Here is a 15342-nt window from a genome sequence, read left to right on the forward strand (position 1 = left end):
ACACCTAAGTTCGATTGTGTTAAATCTTTTATGGATACCGATGCTTTCCGTGAATTTAGCACTAAATATGGACTTGACTCTGAGATAGTAGCTTCTTTGTGTGAATCATTTGCTACTCATGTTGATCTCCCTAAGGAGAAGTGGTTTAAATATAATCCTCCCATTGAAGTGAAAGTAGTTGAACCTATTAAAGTTGAAGAAAAGGCTATCACTTATAATGATCCTATTGTTCCTACTGCTTATGTTGAGAAACCACCTTTCCCTGTTAGAATAAAGGATCATGCTAAAGCTTCAATTGTTGTCAAGAAAAGTAATATTAGGACACACAAACCCCCTAAGCAAATTAAAGTTGAACCTAATGTTGCTATGGTTAAAGATCTCTTGGCTGATAATATCGATGGGCATGTTATTTACTTCTGTGAAGAAACTGCTAGAATTGCTAAACCTGGTGCTAAAGATAAACATAGACCTGTTGTAAGCATGCCTGTTATTTCTGTTAAAATAGGAGATCATTGTTACCATGGCTTATGTGATATGGGTGCTAGTGCCAGTGCAATACCTCATTCCTTATACGAAGAAATTATGCATGATATTGCACCTGCTGAGATAGAAGATATCGATGTTACCATTAAGCTTGCCAATAGAGATACTATTTCACCGATTGGGATTGTTAGAGATGTTGAAGTCTTGTGTGGGAAGGTTAAATATCCTGATGATTTTCTTGTTCTCGTTTCCCCACAAGATAGCTTTTGTCCCATTATATTTGGTAGACCCTTCTTGAAAACTGTCAATGCTAGGATAGACTGCGAAAAAGATGTTGTTACTATTGGTTTGGGTGATATGTCTCATTTGTTCAATTTTTCTAAATTTCGTAGACAACCCCGTGATGAGGAATTGCCTAGTAAGGATGAAATTATTGGTCTTGCTTCTATTGCCGTACCTCCTAATGATCCTTTAGAACAATATTTGCTCGACCATGAAAATGATATGTTTATGAATGAAAGAAGAGAAATAAATGAAGTATTCTTTAAACAGAGACCTATTCTGAAACACAACTTGCGTGTTGAAATCCTAGGGGATCCTCCTCCACCCAAGGGTGATCCTGTGTTTGAGCTTAAACCTTTACCTAATACTCTTAAATATGCTTATCTTGATGAAAAGAAGATATATCCTGTTATTATTAGTGCTAACCTTTTAGAGCATGAAGAAGAGAAATTATTGAAAACTCTGAAGAAGCACCATCCTGCTATTGGATATACTCTTGATGATCTTAAGGGCATTAGTCCCACTCTATGTCAACACAAAATAAATTTGGAGAAAGACGCCAAACCAGTTATTGATCACCAACGACGGCTAAATCCTAAGATGAAAGAAGTGGTAAGAAAGGAAATATTAAAGCTCCTTGAGGCAGGTATAATTTATCCCGTTGCTGATAGTCAGTGGGTAAGTCCTGTCCATTGTGTCCCTAAGAAGGGAGGTATTACTGTCGTTCCTAATGATAAAGATGAATTTATCCCGTAAAGAATTATTACAGGTTATAGGATGGTAATTGGTTTCCGCAAATTAAATAAAGCTACTAAAAAATATCATTACCCTTTGCCTTTTATTGATCAAATGCTAGAAAGATTATCCAAACATACACATTTTTGCTTTCTAGATGGTTACTCTGGTTTCTCTGAAATACGTGTGTCAGATGGGGATCAAGAAAAGACCACTTTTGCTTGCCCTTTCGGTACTTTTGCTTATAGACATATGCTTTTTTGGTTTATGTAATGCACCTGCTACTTTTCAAAGATGAATGATGGCTATATTCTCTGAATTTTGTGAAAAGATTTGTGAGGTTTTCATGGATGATTTCTCTGTTTATGGATCCTCTTTTGATGATTGCTTGAGTAACCTTTATCGAGTTTTACAGAGGTGTGAAGAAACTAACTTTGTCTTGAATTGGGAGAAATGCCACTTTATGGTTAATGAAGGCATTGTCTTGGGGCATAAAATTTCTGAAAGAGGCATTGAAGTTGATAAAGCTAGAGTTGATGCTATTGAAAAGATTTCGTGTCCTAAAGACATCAAAGGTATAAGAAGTTTTCTTGGTCATGCCGGTTTTTATAGGAGGTTCATTAAGGACTTCTCAAAAATTTCTCGGCCTCTGACTAATCTCTTACAAAAAGATATTCCTTTTGTCTTTGATGATGATTGAGTAGAAGCATTTGAAATACTTAAGAAAGCTTTGATTTCTGCACCTATTGTTCAGCCACCTGATTGGAATTTACCCTTTGAAATTATGTGCCATGCTAGTGATTATGCTGTGGGTGCTGTTCTAGGGCAAAGAGTTGATAAGAAACTAAATGTTATTCAATATGCTAGTAAAACTCTAGACAGTGCCTAGAAAAATTATGCTACTACTGAAAAGGAATTCTTAGCAGTTGTTTTTGCTTGTGATAAGTTCAGACCTTATATTGTTGATTCTGAAGTAACTATTCACACTGATCATGCTGCTATTAAATACCTTATGGAAAAGAAAGATGCTAAGCCTAGACTTTAGATGCGTTCTCTTGCTACAAGAATTTGATTTACATATTATTGATAGAAAGGGAGCTGAGAACCCCGTTGCAGACAACTTGTCTAGGCTAGAGAATATTCTTGATGACCCACTACCTATTGATGATAGCTTTCCCGATGAACAATTAGCTGTCATAAATGCTTCTCGTACTGCTCCATGGTATGCTGATTATGCTAATTACATTGTTGCTAAATTTATACCACCTAGTTTCACATACCAGCAAACGAAAAAAAATCTATGATTTAAGACATTACTTTTGGGACGACCCACATCTTTATAAAGAAGGAGTAGATGGTGTTATTAGACGTTGTGTACCTGAGCATTAACAGGAATAGATCCTACGCAAGTGTCACTCCGAAGCTTATGGAGGACACCACGCTGGAGATAGAACTGCACATAAGGTATTGCAATCCGGTTTTTATTGGCCTACTCCCTTCAAAGATGCCCGTAAGTTTGTCTTATCTTGTGATGAATGTCAAAGAATTGGTAATATTAGTAGACGTCAAGAAATGCCTATGAATTATTCACTTGTTATTGAACCATTTGATGTTTGGGGCTTCGATTGTATGGGACCATTTCCTTCCTCTAATGGGTATACACATATTTTAGTTGTTGTTGATTATGTTACTAAGTGGGTAGAGGCTATTCCAACTAGTAGTGCTGATCATAACACCTCTATTAAGATGCTTAAAGAAGTCATTTCTCCGAGGTTTGGAGTCCCTAGATATTTAATGACTGATGGTGGTTCACATTTTACTCATGGTGCCTTTCGTAAAATGCTTGCTAAGTATGATGTTAATCATAGAATCGCATCCCCGTATCACCCGCAGTCTAGCGGTCAAGTAGAATTGAGCAATAGAGAGCTCAAATTAATTTTGCAAAAGACTATTAATAGATCTAGAAAGAATTGGTCCAAGAAACTTGATGATGCATTATGGGCCTATAGAACTGCATATAAAAATCCCATTGGTATGTCTCCGTATAAAATGGTTTATGGAAAAGCATGTCACTTACCTCTCGAACTAGAACATAAGGCATATTGGGCTATTAAAGAGCTCAATTATGATTTCAAACTTGCCGGTGAGAAGAGGTTATTTGACATTAGCTCACTTCATGAATGGAGAACCCAAGCCTATGAGAATGCCAAGTTGTTTAAAGAAAAAGTTAAAAGATGGCATGACAAAAGGATACAAAAGCATGAGTTTAATGTAGGTGATTATGTGTTGCTATACAACTCTCGTTTAAGATTTTTTGCAGGAAAACTTCTGTCTAAATGGGAAGGCCCCAACATTATCGAGGAGGTCTATCGTTCCGGTGCCATAAAAATCAACAACTTCGAAGGCACAAATCCGAAGGTGGTGAATGGTCAAAGAATCAAACATTATATCTCAGGTAATCCTATAAATGTTGAAACTAATGTTATTGAAACCGTAACCCCGGAGGAATACATAAGGGACACTTTCCAGAACGTTTCAGACTCCGAAAAGGAATAGGTATGTGGTACGGTAAGTAAACCGACTCCAAAATAGTTCTAATGGCAATTTTTCTCCGTTTTGGAATATTTAAGAAAATAGGAAAATAAGTAGCAGCCCGAGAAGGACACGAGGCTTCCACAAGGGTGGGAGGCGCGCCCTACCCCCTGGGCAAGCCCCTCGCCTCGTGGGCACCTCGTGTGCTCTCCGGACTCCGTTTTCTTGCACAATACTTCTTTCGGTCGGTAAAAAATCATTATATAATGTCCCGAAGGTTTTGACCACCGTATCACACAAATATCCTCTGTTTTTGTTTCGAGCTGTTTTTCTGACAGATCTAGATCGCCATGACGTCTCCAAGTGCCCTCAAGGACAAGTTCTTCGAGAAGGTCATCAACCCCTACCTTGCGAAGGTGCTGCAACACCCTCAAACCATTGAGATGCATAAGGGGTGCTGCACATCCGCGATGTTGAGGGACCAAGGAGGACCGGAAGCGTGGAGACAAGGCTCGAGGCAATGGAGCAACAAGTTTTCAAGTGTCAGGAGATGGTGGAGCGCGGACTTGACTCCAATCACATAATGATCACGGAGTTCACCAACAACCACAAGCTGGATGCCAAGGACATTGGGGAGGCCATCTTCAAGCTTCACGAGAAAATCGAGCACCTCCAAGTCCAGATCTATGACCTGCAAAACCAAAACTGTGAGTATGAATATAGATTCAAGAGGATGAGTTTGGCTGCAGATTTAAGGATCCCGGAGACTCGATCATCCTTCTATGATGGTGAGCCTATGCCTTGGAAGATGGACGACAAGCCTACATCATCAACAACTCCATCATCGCCACCTCCGAAGAAAGAGACATAATCACATGGGTATGGGCACTCCCCTTGGCAACTGCCAAGCTTGGGGGAGGTGCCCCGGTATTGTATCACCATCACACTCCTATCTTTACCATTTTTCTAAGTTCGACCCTTTTGGTAATATCTTGATATAGTAGAATAAAGTTTTAGTATGATCTAGTTTTGAGTTTTGCTTTATGATCCTTCTATGTAATCGAGTCCGTGAGCTATATATAATAAAGATTAGTGTTGAGTCAAGGGCTTGATTATCTTGCTATGATCTTGAGGGAATAAAAGAAAAAGGGGAGAATAAAAAGAAATAAAGAGATCATATTGATCTTATGGAGAGTAATGACTTCACATATAAAGAGTATGATGATTAAAAGTTGTTGAGAGTTGACAAACATAGTTTTGGCCAACGTTGCAATTAATACGAAGTAAAAAGGAAGAGAGGTTTCACATATAAATATACTATCTTGGACATCTTTTATGATTGTGAGCACTCATTAAAATATGACATGCTAAAGAGTTGATGTTGGACAAGGAAGACAACGTAATGAGTTATGTTTTCTTATATCCGAAATAAAGTATATTGTCATGGATCATCCAACATGTTGAGCTTGCCTTTCCCCCTCATGCTAGCCAAATTCTTAGCACCAAGTAGAGATACTACTTGTGCTTCCAAAAACCCTCAAAAACCAGTTTTGCCATGAGAGTCCACCATATCTACCTATGGATTGAGTAAGATCCTTCAAGTAAGTTGTCATCGGTGCAAGCAATAAAAATTGCTCTCTAAATATGTATGATTGATTGGTGTGAAGGAAATAAGCTTTATACGATCTTGTGATGTGGAAGAAATAAAAGCGACGGACTGCATAATAAAGGTTCATATCACAAGTGGCAATATAAAGTGACGTTCTTTCGCATTAAGATTTTGTGCATCCAACCCTGAAAGCGCATGGCAACCTCTGCTTCCCTCTGTGAAGGGCCTATCTTTTATTAGTATCTTCTACCTTATGCAAGAGTCATGGTGATCTTCACCTTTCCTTTATATATTTTATCCTTTGGCAAGCACAGGGTGTTGGAAAGATCCTGACAGATATATCTAATTGGATGTAAGTCAGCATGAGTTATTATTGTTGACATTAACCTTGAGGTAAAAGGTTGGGAGGCGAAACTATAAGCCCCTATCTTTCTCTGTGTCCGGTTAAAACTCCGTAACCACAAGTATTGCGTGAGTGCTAGCAATTATGAAAGACTAAATGATAGTTGAGTATGTGGACTTGCTAGAAAGCTCTGACATAGACTCTTTCTGATGTTATGATAAATTGCAATTGCTTCAATGACTGAGATTATGGTTTGTTAGTTCTCAATAAAGTTTCTGATTCGTACTTTTGCATTGTGAATAGATTATTACTTGAGCATAAGAAATAATATGACAATATCCATCTATGTTGTTGTTATAAGAATGATCATGATGCCCTCATGTCCGTATTTTATTTTATCGACACCTCTATCTCTAAACATGTGGACATATTTATCGTTATCGGCTTCTGCTTGAGGACAAGCCAGGTCTAAGCTTGGGGGAGTTGATACGTCCATTTTGCATCATGCTTTTATATCGATATTTATTGCATTATGGGCTATTATTACACATTATGTCACGATACTTATGCCTATTCTCTCTTATTTTACAAGGTTTACATGAAGAGGGAGAAGAATGCCGGCAGCTGGAATTCTGGGCTGGAAAAGGAGCAAATACTAGAGACCTATTCTGCACAACTCGAAAAGTTCTGAAACTTCACGGAAGTCATTTTTGGAATTTATAAAAAATACTGAGCAAAGAAAATACCAGAGGGAGCCCACACCCTGGCCACGAGGGTGGGGGGCGCGCCCTACCCCCCTGGGCGCGCCCCCTGCCTCGTGGGCCCCCTGGCAGGCCTCTGGTGCCCATCTTCTGCTATATGAAGTCTTTCGTCCGAGAAAAAATCATAAGCAAGCTTTCGGGAAGAAACTCCGCCGCCACGAGGCGGAACCAATCTAGGGCTCCGGGAAATCATCGCCATCGTCATCACCAACGATCCTCTCATCGGGAGGGGGTCAATCTCCATCAACATCTTCACCAGCACCATCTCCTCTCAAACCCTAGTTCATCTCTTGTATTCAATCTTTGTCCCAAAGCCTCAGATTGGTACCTGTGGGTTGCTAGTAGTGTTGATTACTCCTTGTAGTTGATGCTAGTTGGTTTATTTGGTGGAAGATCATATGTTCAGATCCATTATGCATATTAATACCCCTCTGATTATGAACATGAATATGATTTGTGAGTAGTTACGTTTGTTCTGGAGGACATGGGAGAAGTCTTGCTACAAGTAGTCATTTGAATTTAGTATTCATTCGATATTTTGATGAGATGTATGTTGTCTTTCCTCTAGTGTTGTTATGTGAACGTCGACTACATGACACTTCACCATTGTTTGGGCCTAGAGGAAGGCATTGGGAAGTAATAAGTAGATGATGGGTTGCTAGAGTGACAGAAGCTTAAACCCTAGTTTATGAGTTGCTTCGTAAGGGGCTGATTTGGAGCCATATGTTTCATGCTATGGTTAGGTTTACCTTAATACTTCTTTTGTAGTTGCGGATGCTTGCAATAGGGGTTAATCATAAGTGGTATGCTTGTACAAGAAAGGGCGGCACCCAAGCACCGGTCCACCCACATACCAAATTATCAAAGTAACGAACGCGAATCATATGAGCGTGATGAAAAGTAGCTTGACGTCCCATGTGTCCTCGGGATATGATTGGGTACAAGGATCTGCCAACCATTATTGCGGACTCCAAGAAAGAATTGTATACATGTTGCAAAAAGAAATATTCCAAGTTGAGTGCCACCATGGCGCTTCTCGGATTTAAAGCAGCAAACGGTCTATCAAACAAGGGCTTCACAGAGATGTTAGGTATTTTCAAAGAAATACTTCCAGAAGATAATGTGCTCCCCAGAAGCACGAATGAAGCAAAGAAAATTGTTTGCCCATTGGAACTTGAAGTACAAAAGATGCACGCTTGTGTGAATGATTGTATATTGTACCATGGTGAGTACAAAGATTTGCGTGCATGTCCCACATGCAAGCATGCACGATACAAGCACGGGAGAGCAAAGGACAAGTACAAATTGGACGACGAGATCAAGACAGGAATCCCATGCAAGGTTGTTTGGTACTTGCCTTTAATTCCATGTGTGAGGCGTTTGTTTGCAAACCCTAGAGAGGCAAAGAGGTTGCGGTGGCATCATGATGAGCAAATTGTGGACACGTTTATGAGGCACCGGAAACATGGGGCTCAGTGGGAATTAATCGACAACAAGTTTGAAGACTTTGCCAAGGATCCTAGAAGAATAAGGCTCGGGGAGTGTACTGACGGGATGAATCCTTTTGGCAATATGAGCACCAATCACAGCACATGGCCGGTGCTTCTGTGCATATATAACCTAGCTCCTTGGTTGTGTATGAAGAAAAAATACATTATGATGTCAATGATTATCCAAGGCCCGAAGCAACCTGGAAATGACATCGACATTTACTTTCAGCTACTGGTAGAAGAACTGCTGACAATGTGGATAGATGCGCCTGCTGTAAAATTTTATGATGCTTACAGAAAGGAGATTTTCGATCTACATGCGATGCTGGTGCACACCATTCAAGATATGCCGGCATTAGGCAACACATCGGGGCAGAAAACAAAGGTAGATGTAGGGAATGTCACATGCATGGATAGGACAGCTAGCAGAAGACTTCCCAAGTTGCACAAAACTATGTATTCGCGTCATCGTAGGTTCTTACGGAAAAATCACCCATACCGAAAGATGAAAGCTGAATTTGATGGTATGGTAGAGGTAGGTGTGGGCCCAAGAACCTATGATGGGGAGGTGGTCCACAACATGGTTAAAAAAATTAATGTTGTGCTTGGCAAGAACCACCCTTTGACGGTGAAACAAACACCCAAGGGTCAAGTGTTTAAGAAGAAATCTGTGTTCTAGAAATTACCTTACTAGGAGATTCTACGTGTACGTCACTGTATCGATGTCATGCATGTAGAGAAGAACGTATGTGAAAGCATCCTTGGTACTCTGCTCAAGATTAAAGGTAAAAGAAAGGATGGTGACGGTTCACGGCTCGATATGCTTGCTGATCAATCAAAATGCAAGAGTGAAGCAGAAGATGATGACAAATTCATCAAAGCTCGCCAGAGTTACAATTTCAGTACAAAAGAAGCAACACAGTTCTTCACCTATTTGTTGTTAGTTAAGACACCCTCTTTCTATTCCGCAAACATCAGAAGTATCGTGGATGTGAGCTCAGGTAAAATGAAGTTGGGACACATGAAGTCACGTGATTGCCATGTAATGTTGACACAAATCCCCCTGGTGGCCATCAGGAATCTGATGGACAAAGATATAAGAAACACACTCATTGATCTGTGTGATTTCTTCAACCAACTATGGCCGAAAGTTGTAGATCCCGAAGAGTTGGATCATATGCAAGATGATATTGCAAGAATATTGTCCAACCTAGAGATGCTTTTCCCGCCGTCATTCTTTGATGTCATGGTCCAACTCACTGTGCACTTTGTAGATGAGATAAAGTATTGTGGTCCTGTGTTTCTTTGCAACATGTATCCCTTTGAGCGATTCATGGGAATACTGAAGGGCTTTTGTCGGAACCGAAACCATCCAGAGGCAAGAATCCTACAAGGTTATACCGCAGAGGAGGTGGTTGAGTTTTGCACCGAATACATGAAACAAAGACCTATAGGTTTGCCCCTCTCTTGCCATGAGAGAAGGCTGGAAGGTAAGCCGGTCCTTGCTGGCACGCAAATGGCTGCACCCGGAGAATTGGCAGAGAAAGCCCATTTGACGGTACTGCTTAATAGCCCAGTTCTCAGCGCTTATGCCGAAGAACACTTGGCGGAGTTAAGGCAAAGCTTCTTACCAATGGTGCCTTCATCAGATGTGGAGATGAAGGAGCACACTAAGAACTACGCCGAATGGATGAAGAATCGTTTGGCACAAGGATCCATCGATGACATTGCTACGTGGTTGGCACAAAAGCCATCGCCTATTGTGTTGACGTACCAAGCATATGACATAAATGGATACACATTCTACACTGAGGAACATGATCATAAGACCTCATATCAGAACAGCGCTGTTCGAATAGAATGCATGACTGTAGATGAAGCTGATAAAAGGGTATACTATGGAACCATCAAAGAGATTTGGGAGCTTGACTACGTGAAAGTTAAGGTGGCATTATTCAGGTGCACATGGATCCCTCTTGGTCATGTAAGGGTTGATGATTACAGGAAGACATGTGTTAACAGCACAACGATGGCATATCACGTGGACCCGTTCATTCTTGCCAGCGATGCTACCCAGATTTTCTTTATAGAAGACCCCTTGCATAAGAACTGCCATGTAGTGATGCATGGGAAGAGGACGGTACTAGGTGTCGAGGATGTTGCCGATGAGGACGAGTACGATGAATTTGCTAAGTTGCCAGCCAAGGGATCACGCACCCGTGCAACAGAGCAGCGTAAAATCATCAGAAAACCCAAGTTCATTCGGGGTCAACGTAATGATCCAAGTTCCCCCATGTACATGGGAATTAAGCCATAAGACTAGTTATACCTACCCTGCAACTTATTTCGTTCAATTTAGAACTGTAGCGTGTACTGAATTTGTGAGTTATGCCCGGTTTTCGGTTGATGTAAGAACCGTTAATATATTGACCTGATATGTTGTCGGCTCAGGCAATGAATATGAATTGTTTTTCGTTATTATTATTATTATTATTATTATATCATAGAGGTAGCACACTCAATTGATCTCACTACAGCATGTGTGAACAAAATGCAATCTGGTTTGCGACACACGGTTTGTTGATGAAAGTCGTGTGCCGAGCAAACCCCGCCCGCAATCTGAGTCGTGCTTTTTGATTAGCCAGAACCCAAACCCCACGGATCGTACGTCTGCACCGTTGGATGCTCCCAGATCGAACGGCGATCCTCATCCCTTTTGACAGCAGATGCAGTTCCGGTTGTAATTTTATTTTTATGCACAAAATGCACGTTAAACTCAAAAATGTCTTAAATATAGCTAACGATACCTGAAATGCGCCAGAAAATCAAACCCGTGGTATAATGGTGATTGCGTACCGTGGAAATTTTTATGAAGCCAAACGATGAAGTCACCGACCACTGGAGTTTGAATTCGCACGTCTCCTTTTGAAAACCATGGTCCTTCATGTGAGATGTTGGAAGGAGCAATCATCAAAACTTCTGCCAAACTTTACCAATTTTTTTCCACGGGGTCGTGAGAGCACGCCACGGGCACACATTGATTTTGATGATGTCCGGACTCCATCTAAATTTCCTGTGATTAAAATACCAACTAGGCCTACGCTAGTGGCCGCACCTCGCGGCTGAAATGTTTGAAACTTCTCCCCGCTTCTCGAACAAACGGATGAAAACTCGCAAAGCGACGCACAAATGATTTGTATTGCTAGGCTGATCTTAATGGGAGTATCATAGCTAGTATCATGCATGCCAACTAGGCAATTTTGATGAGCTGTCATAGAATTAAATGAAGAAAGAGAGGGTTAAGTATCATATCAGATACCGTATCATAATAAATTCTAGGCTACTATGTGTCATGCATGACAATAAATAAAATACTAAATGATAGTAACTTATGATACTATGCGCGCATTACAGAGGTAGTATCATATACTAGTATCATATGCATGATAATAGTATATGATACTCCCCATTAGGCTACTTCCAATGCATTGGTGCTTACATGAGGTGCTAAGGATATTAAATACTTTAGCTAAAGACCCCAATGCATAGGTGCTTAACCTGTTGGTGCTAAGTATCCTTCATTTAATGATTTTGCAACTGAAGTTCTTCATGCATTGGTGGGATTCTTCCATTTAAGTGTTATGCCTAGGTTCTCGCGCTTGGCATTGTTTCTTCCTGGGGTCACCACACTCATCTCTCTCCTATTAATTACCTTGCCACATCAGATTTTTTGCCTACATGGCAGCCTTAGCACCTGTACAAGGTGGAGCATTGGGAGGTGTCTTACAACCAGCCTTATCATATACTAGTATCATGCATATGATACTATAGTATATGATACTACCTCCGTAATGCGCGCATAGTATCATAAGTTAGTATCTTAGGTTGCCTTATTAATTGCCATGCATGACACAAAGTAGTACACCATTTAATATGATACGGGTATCATGATATGATACCACACCCTCTCTTTCCTCATTTAACTGTGTGCCACTACATCATCCAAAAAGTCTAGTAGTTGGCATGCATGATACCGCTTATGATACTCCCATTACGACCAGCCTTAGGGTGGCCATAGTGGGGGTATCATAGCCGGTATCATGCACTCGGGAACAGCAAATATGATGATGTGGCAAAGAAGTAACATTGGTAGATACCGTAACATAATAAATATGCTATATTACTTTGTGTCATGCATGGCCATAAATACGGTCATCTATGATACTACTCTATGATACTATGCACTATGAAGGTACGTACGTAGTATCATACACTAGTATCGTATGCATGATACTATATAGTTATATGATACTCCCCACTATAAGGCTGGTCATAGTGGTGGTATCATAGCCGTTATCATGCACTCGGAAATAGCAAGTATGCTGATGTGGCAAGGAATTAAATAAGATAGAGAGGGTTAGAGTAACATATAGGTAGATACTGTATCATGTTAAATGCGATGCTAATTTGTGTCATGCATGGCAATAAATCTGATCATCTATGATACTACTCTATTATACTATGCACTATAATTAAAGGTAGTATCATATATATATATAGGACAAATGTTTCCTACAAGCAGTGGTAGTTACCACCACTTGCGTTTTGTATGTTGTATGTAGTATCTGTCGAAACCGAGAGTATGTATGTGTAGTATGTAGTATATAACAATGATTAGGTAGTATATATACTAATTTTTAGGTAGTATGTACCATTTTTTGAGTATGCTCTTTTTTATGTACAAATATGTACGTATTTCACAAATATAACAAAAACTATGGGCTCATAGGCAATTTTTTCATGTAACTTGCTTTGAAATATCTTAGATATAGTATACGAACATATTTAAAATAATAAAATAATATATATAGTACCATATGGTAGTATATGAGACACGTGGGGTAAGTACCACCGGGTGGTAGGATGGATTTTCCCTATATATATATATATGCATGATACTAGTATATGACACTCTCCACTATGAGTAGCCTAGGTATAGCCTAACTAAAACACCCACGTGTAGTTGTAGTAGGTTTTTTTACTTTATACGCACTAAAATGCAAGGTAAGTGCAAAGAATGACTTAAACATAGCAGACGAGACCTGAAAATGGGCCGGAAAATCAAACCAAGGGTATATCCACGATTGTTTGCCATGATTTTTTTCCGAGGCGGAACGATGTAGTAACTGACAATTTGGAGTCCGAAGTGCCGCGTATCCTTTTGGAAACGATGATCCTTCTTGTGAGATGCTCCGGTATGGAAGGTGCGAGCACCATAACTTGTGCCAAACTTTACCAAAAAATTTCTATGCGATCGTGAGAGCACGCCACAGTGACACAATTATTTTCGTTATTTTCTGGACTCTATATGCATTTCCTGAAATTAAAATACCAACAAGGCCTACGCCTCTGGCCGCACCTTGCAGCCGAACTGTTTGAAGTTTTTCGCCGTTTCTCGGACAATGAATGAAAACTTGCAAAGCGACACACAATGATGAACTCATGTTTTCATTCAAACAAAAATATGATGTTAGTTAATGTAAATGTTTTCAAATAGCACATGGTTCACTCACGAAAGACGTGTGTCCACTAAACCGTGGCCGATGCCCCCCCCCGCCTCCCTGCCACGCGCGTGATCTGAGTCGTGCGTTCTGATTGGCCAGAACCCAAACCCCACGGATCATACGTCTGCACCGTTCGATGCTCCTTGATCGAACGGCGATCCACATCCCTTTCGACAGCACATGCAGTTCCGGTTCATGTAAATGTTTTCAAATAGCACACGGTTCACTCACGAAAGCCGTGCACCTACCAAACCATGGCCGATGCTCCCCCTTGTTGCGCGCGCGATCTGAGTCGTGCGTTCTGATTGGCCAGAACGCAAACCCCACGGATCATACATCTGCACCGTTGGATGCTCCCAGATCGAACGGCAATCCTCATCCCTTTCGACAGGAAATGCAGTCCGGCTAGGATTTGATTTATATGCCAAAATGCACGGTAAATGCCAAAAAATGCCTTAAATATAGCACACGAGACCTGAAATGCGCCAGCAAATCAAACCCGTGGTATAATGGTGATTGCTTAACGTGGGAAAAATTTAGAGGCGAAACAATGAACTCACGTCTTCATTTGAAAATTGGTACGTCTTCATTTCAAACGAATTTTTTCTCTTTGTGCACATGAGCACTTAGAGGCAACCGTTTGCATAGGCCTTTCCGTGCGGCGACCGGGGATATTTTTCACCTAGGCCGCCAACACCCCCCACCGCCCGCCCGCGTTTCACTCAACTAGTCCACCCAATCTCCATCGCCAGCTCCCCCCTCCCCCAGATCCATAGCAGAACCCTCTCCGGCGCCGGCGTGCTCACCCCAGCCGTGTGCCCGCTTTTCGGCGTCAAGCCTACCTCCACTGCCGTTCCCAACACGCGGCTGCCCGCGCCTCACCGTCTTCATTTGCTCGCTAGCCACCCTCGAGCATATCAGTCCTGTAACCCTTGCCTCTCCTGTGGCCCGGTCGGGTTTGCATTAAGAAGCCTATTAGTTACTGCTCTCCATCGCGGTGAGGCACATTTCCTCGCAATCCCTCCTCCTATTTCGTTCCGTATGTTCCCAAATTGGCTATAAAATAACAGAGAGCGTATATATGTTCATTATCTACCTTCTTAACTAGTACATATAAGTTGTATTTGTTCCAATAAGTTACTACCGATTTACAGATCGCGGGGGCCTGAGTCACACAAACTTAACAGATTAGTTGTACATTTTCTAAATTATCGCATGACATGTTTAGACAGCTTCATACCAAGTTGTTAGTTTTCCTTATCCTCCTTTCCTGAGTTTCGCATGTGTTCTCTGTAGATGCCGAGTAGCAGCGACACCACTCATGCTTCAGGCGATGTATCTTCATCTGATTCCGACAACCCTAGGTCTTTAGTAGATTGTGAGGGATCAAGTAATCTTGAATGGGATAGAGATGCAACAATCACCCCTCTGGTCAGGACATGGAGGAACGCTCCAAGGAAGCCCACATACCAGCCTAAAGGTGTATATGAAGTAACCGAGATTGATTTAAAGTCTTGGGCTCCAACTAAACCAGATAAAGCAT

This window comes from Aegilops tauschii, chromosome 3 (assembly GCF_002575655.3).
Source record: "Aegilops tauschii subsp. strangulata cultivar AL8/78 chromosome 3, Aet v6.0, whole genome shotgun sequence".
Lineage (NCBI taxonomy): Eukaryota > Viridiplantae > Streptophyta > Magnoliopsida > Poales > Poaceae > Aegilops > Aegilops tauschii.